The sequence below is a fragment of the Mesoplodon mirus genome, assembly GCF_964341445.2.
Source record: "Mesoplodon mirus genome assembly, chromosome: 12".
NCBI classification, from domain to species: domain Eukaryota; kingdom Metazoa; phylum Chordata; class Mammalia; order Artiodactyla; family Ziphiidae; genus Mesoplodon; species Mesoplodon mirus.
In genome coordinates, this window is record NC_138988.1 from 86,853,644 (window position 1) to 86,860,048 (window position 6,405).

Consider the following 6,405-nt stretch of genomic DNA (forward strand, 5'->3'; position numbering starts at 1 on the left):
GAACCAGTACACAGTGCTGATGTGTCAGGTAAAGAACAAGGACGGAGGCAAGCTGAGTCCTTTAGTAAGTTGTGTGTGTGTGTGTGTGTGTGTGTGTGTGTATGTTTAAATAGAATAAGAAAACTGGATGTTTAAATCAACAAAATGCAGAAGATAAATTAGTGTGTAAGATGGGCATTAATAAGCATATATTTTACTATTGGAAAAAAAAGTTTTAAAAAAAGGAACTAGTTTAAAGCAAGATAGTTTCCTTTTTAGTTTTCTTTTATTTACCAAATATGGTAAAACTGTAGCAGCTACAGATTTAACAGAAGTAAAACAGATGATGTTATTAGGAAATCACAAATGCACTGGTTTTCGACGTTGCTGGCTTTTAAAAATAAAACGGTTGCCCTTTTTATTTTCCATTCCATATTACATATTAAATACTCTCAAATATCTAAAGGACCCCAATCAGAATTTTTTAATAATAAAATAATCTTGATGTGACTTCTTTCTTATGAATTTACTAAAATACTTGAGAGGAGAAAGAATAGTTAAAAAGACATATCCTGTGATTGTAATCTACTTTTAATCTAACTAGACACTAAATTAATTACTAATTTTTATGCCTGCTTTATTATAAAATGGTAGCCCAGTTGTAAACAACTTACTCTGACTTTATGTCAAAAGACTAGCACAGGTGAAAACTGAAAGTCTAGAGTTTAGTTAATAGTAGTGTATTATACCAATGTTGGTTTCTTATTTTGGCAGCTGCAATACAGTAACATAAAATGTTAACATTGGTGGAAACTGGCTGAGAGTAATATGGGAACCCTCTGTAAATAAAAGAGTAAAAAGAGTCTTTGTGACTCTTCTGTAAATATAAAATTATTCTAAAAGAAAAAGGTTATGATTTTTTAAAAAGCCTAGCACGTGATGATATTTATAACAATGGGTGTAAGGATGTAAGGATAATGGCTTGCTCAATATTATCCAGATGATTACTGTAATCATGAAAATTATACATAAAAAGCTTGTTAATTAATATTATGGACTTTTCTAAGTAAAATCTACATTTAAAAGTTCAGCTCAGACTATCACTTCTAAACAAGTAACCTATAAAGCACAGACTAAGAACAGTTCTCTAATTTGGGGGATATTAGAATACCCAGAAATCGTCTTTCTTGAGACCAAAATAAGTTGGATGAGGCCCTTTGAACAAAAGAAAGTTATTGTCTGCCAGTTTCTCCTGCATTTCTCGTTAATTTGGAAGGAAAAATAAAGAACTGCAAGGAATCAGATGTCCATATATATCTTCTTTTTCCATTTTTTTCTGATATTCAGATATTTCTGAAATCAGGACAGTTGGTAAGATCTAAAAACCCAGGAGACAGAGCTCTTTTAAGCTTCTTTTTTTTTTTTTTCTTTTTTTTTTTTTTTTTGCAGTGCGCGGGCCTCTCACTGCCGTGGCCTCTCCCGTTGCGGAGCACAGGCTCCAGACGCGCAGGCTCAGCGGCCATGGCTCACGGGCCCAGCCGCTTCACGGCATGTGGGATCTTCCCAGACCGCGGCACGAACCCGTGTCCCTTGCATCGGCAAGCGGACTCCCAACCACTGCGCCACCAGGGAAGCCCCCAGAGCTCTTTTAATAAGTAATTTTGTAGAGCTCATGAAAGATATCACATGCCTTCTTATTAAATAAACTAACTAACTAACTAACCCAAAGAACGTGTGTCCGGTCCCACCACAGTTCTTGGCACTTAGTCTTAGAGACCAGGAAGCTGGCAGACAGTAGCCCATGGGCCAAATCTGGCCTGTTGTTGTTCTTTTTTTTAAAGCCCATGAATTAAGACTGGTTTTTATACTTTTAAATAATTGAAGAAAAAAAGACCAAAAGGAGAATATTTCATGACACATGAAATGAAATTCAACTTTTAGCATCTGTAAATAAAGTTTTATTAGAACACACCAATATCTCTATGGCTGCCTTTCTGTTACAAAGACAGAGCTGAATAGCTGTGACAGAGATGATAAAATCTAGCATATACTGGCCCTTTAGAAAAAAAGTTTGTCAATTCTATTATAGACAACTTCCCCCATACACACACACCTCCCTCTTGGTTTTCAGAGCAGTGTTCTCATTTGACTTTCCAGCTAACTGCCACTCTGGGATTTAAGCAGCCATATGACAGGCTTGGTCTGGTGAGGATAGGACAAGGAGTGTGGCTAGCTAGGAGGGGCCTGGCAGACACTAATACAAAGGTAAGATGTCCTGGCAGACACTAATACAAAGGTAAGATGTCAAGTACTGGAAGAGCTAATATATGGCTGAAGAGGCTGGGCAGGTCCTGGTGATCTGATAGAAAGGTCCCATTTTAGGAAGTCAGCTGAGGAATGAGGAGACAGGAATAGGAGACATGTTATGAGTGGTCTAGGAAGAGCCTAGAAGGTCAGAGTTTGCAAGAGCTGCATGAACAAGCAGGGTGAAACCAAACCCACATTCTAATCTTGAGACAAAGGTCACTGCACCATTTTACACTGCTCTCTGGGGTTGGATGGTATTAGGTCCAGAACTACTAATGACATTCAGAAGAAAATCAAGGATGTGAGGGGAACCCTACCTTCTCACAGATTTAACTCCTGTGATGGATGCTGAAGAAAAATCGTTTTTCCCTTGACCACTAGACTTTCCTTGATACTGGTCTTCCTCCACTTACAATGGTGTTACGTCCTGATGAACCCATCTTAAGCTGAACATATCGTAAGTCAAAAATGCATTTAATACACCCAACTTACAGAACCTCATAGCTTAGCCTGGCCCATCTTAAACGTGCTCAGACACTTACATTGGCCTACATTTGGGCAAAATCGTCTAACAAAAAGCCTAGTTTATAATAAAGTGTTGGATATCTCATGTTATTTATTGAATACTGTACTGAAAGTGAAAAACAGAATTGTTTACCCTCGTGCTTGAGTGGCTGACTGGAAGCTGCAGTTCGCCGGCCGCTGCCCAGCATCACAAGAAAGTATCATACTGTTTATCACTTGCCCAGGAAAAGATCAAAATTCAAAATTTGAAAGATGGCTTCCACTGAATGCATATCACTTTCACACCATTGTGAAGTTGAAAAATAAGTCAAACCATCATAAGTCAAACCATCGTAAGTTGGAGATGATCTGTATACATTTCCACAAAGTACTGATTACAAGATATCTTTACCTTTATATCTTTACTTTGGGGCAGAAGCTTGTCCTTCTTTCATGACTAGGCCGTATATCTAGTTCCATTATCAAAGTGAAAAGCTATCTTACCCATCTCCCAAGCAAGCAAATCTCCCTCATATGTCACTAGAAGTCCCCAGTACCTACATTCATCCCAATTCCCATCTGACTATACAGGAAGTATATACTGTAATGAACAATAGTTGGGCAATGAAAAGTGACAAAAAGAGGGAAGTCATTAAGTTGTGCTGATTCAATCATTTAATAGCCAGGAATAAAAATAGATAATTTTTTTTATTTGATAAATCAAGTGTAGTAGAATAAGTATGTTTTAAAATGTAAAGATAAATACTAAAAAGAGCAGAAAGAAGGAAGAAGTGGTAATAATTTCATCAGTGCTGATAGTATGGGGTCAATTGGTCCTGTCTAAGGAATAGAGGATTAAGTGTATTACATAAATTTACATTTATAAAGAACCATTACGTTAGGAGTTTGGGATTAACATATATACACTACTATATATAAAGTAGTTAACCAACAAGAACCTACTGTATAGAACAGGGAACTATACTCAATATTTTCTAATAACCTATAAGGGAAAAGAATCTGAAAAAAATATAGAGAGATACATATGTATATATGTGTATCTATATATATATATCTCTCTATATATATCTGAATCACTTTGCTGTGCACCTGAAACTAACACAACATTGTAAATCGCTATACTTCAATAAATAATTTTTTTAAAGAAGTAACTTTTGGGGTAAAAATACAAATATGTATTTCCTTATAACCCACACCCATACCTACAGAAGAAAATACAGTCTGAGTATTGAAAGATTTAAACAGTAACAAAACAAAACACCACAAACAAACAAAAAACAACCAATCCAGAAAAACGTTCTACAAAGTGTGATGCAGAGTTAAGACCAAACGTATATGTATATGAGCTTAATTAACTCTGACAGGCACTGTTGCCTACCCAACAGCCATTGCCCTGCCTTTTCCCTGTTTTTTTGTACCCTGCTTTTGTTTGGAGCATGTACCCAGCCCTCTGGGATGAGTCACTATTGGCTAAGCTGGGCATGGGTATTCTGTGTCCTTTTGTCAGCATCCCTTACATCTAAGAGTAGCCAGGAGTTGACTGAAGGAAAATGTACAACCTAAAAGTTTCAAGTTATGTTTTAATCGGGGACCTTACTGAAGACTGTATAGCCCAGGAGACAGCCTCTCAGATAGCTCTGAGAAACTCTTCCAAAGAGGGAAGGGAGGAGCCACGTATACAGGACTTTTTGTTGGGAAACAAAAACACACCCTCACCCAGAAAAAAAAAAAAAAAAAAAACATGTCGTCAAACATCAAAAGGTTACTGCTAATCACAAAAAAACATCTCAAGTTAACGATTTTAGGGCTTGTCTGTGTATGGGAAGATGCAAGAGTCTGGACTCATTGAAATTATTCCTTAGATGTGTATCTTAACTATCTAGGGCCAGTATCCTGTTTTTCTCCATCCTGAATTCTCCTCAGGGTGCACCATTGGGGTGACTGCAGTGGCTGATGGCTTGATTACAGGCAACATTCGTTGTTTACTGGAATGGCAGGCAATTTTTTTTTTTTACACACTGGTACATGACCTTTTTTTTTTTAAATTAGTTTCTGCTTTATAACAAAGTGAATCAGTCATACATATACATCTGTTCCCACATCCCTTCCCTCTTGCGTCTCCCTCCCTCCCACCCTCCCTATCCCACCCCTGCAGGCGGTCACAAAGCACCGAGCTGATCTCCCTGTGCTATGCAGCTGCTTCCCACTATCTATCTATCTTACGTTTGGTACTGTATATATGTCCATGCCTCTCTTTCGCTTTGTCCCAGCTTACCCTTCCCCCTCCCCATATCCTCAAGTCCATTCTCAAGTAGGCATGGCCCATTTTTATGGCCAATGAGACTTGAGGGGACATCTACTGCAGGGCACCGGAAAATATAGTTTTTTCCCCTGATAAGATTAGCCCCAGGAGGATAAAACCTTTTACCCTGACTACCCTTTGTTTTCTGCCTTTGAATGTGCCTGTGATGTTAGGAGCTGTGGGAGCCATCTTGTATTCATGAATCAACAAGAATAAGGGCTGGCAGAGCAGAGGGAAGGAGCCTGAGATCTGATGACTTTGCTGAATGAAGGCCAGCCACCGAGTTGCAGAGTGACTCATATCTTTCCTTGCAACTTTCATTTCTGTCTTCAGGCCTATAGTACAAGGAGGTCATGATTAATCTTGCTTAGCAAAATATTCCCCTCCAAAGCTTTTAACCATTTGCCTTTGCAGACGTTTAGGTATTTCACCTGCAGCAGAGAAGAGTTGACTTTGTACTAAAAATCTTCCTAGCAGAGAATCTTCCCAGCTTCAGATTACATAAGTGACCTTTAGCTTGTGGCATAGAACTCCAGAACACTGGAAATGGCAATGCAATAATGGAAAATGATTCAGAAGGAGCTTCTTGAGGTCACACACTTGGGTTACATAAACTGCTTCAAACAGCCTTTAATTCTTTATTCTTATACATGCTTAAGCTCCTATTAGTTATTGGGTATTACTACTGCTTGGTATCTATTACTGATTTCAACAATGACCTCTTTTTTAGCTAAATCCATTATTCTTCTCCGATTCTTCATTTTCTTGACCTCTCTATTGCATTTTTAGAAAACAATTACTCCTACCCTCAAATGCTCTATTTGCTAGCAGTTTCTTCTCTTTTTATCGCCTTTGAGTCCTCACGCCACCCGTTCACGAGATATTCCCTTTCCCCAGTCCTTTGCTCCCTCCGTTCTTTATTCTTTCACTCAAGGTCACATCATCTTCCCCGCAGCCATTACCTCTGTGCTAACAAAGGCCTGTGCTCTTTCTCACTTAAATTGTAGTCCCCCGCTGCTTCTTGCTATTTACTCTTGGATACTTCACGGGTACTGCAATTTGATCGTATCTCCCTTCTCAACTGTCTCCTTTTTCCATTTTCCTGCCTGTGGTCATGGCACGGTCATTTTCTTAGTCACTGCTGTTGTTTGGTAGAAACGAAAGAAATTTAAGTTGGCTCAAACAGCAGAAATTTATTTTCTTACAGCTCTGGAGGCTAGGAGGCCAAGATTAAGGCATTGACAAGTTTAGGCCTCTCTCCTTGGCTTGTTGATGGCTGCCTTCTTGCTGTG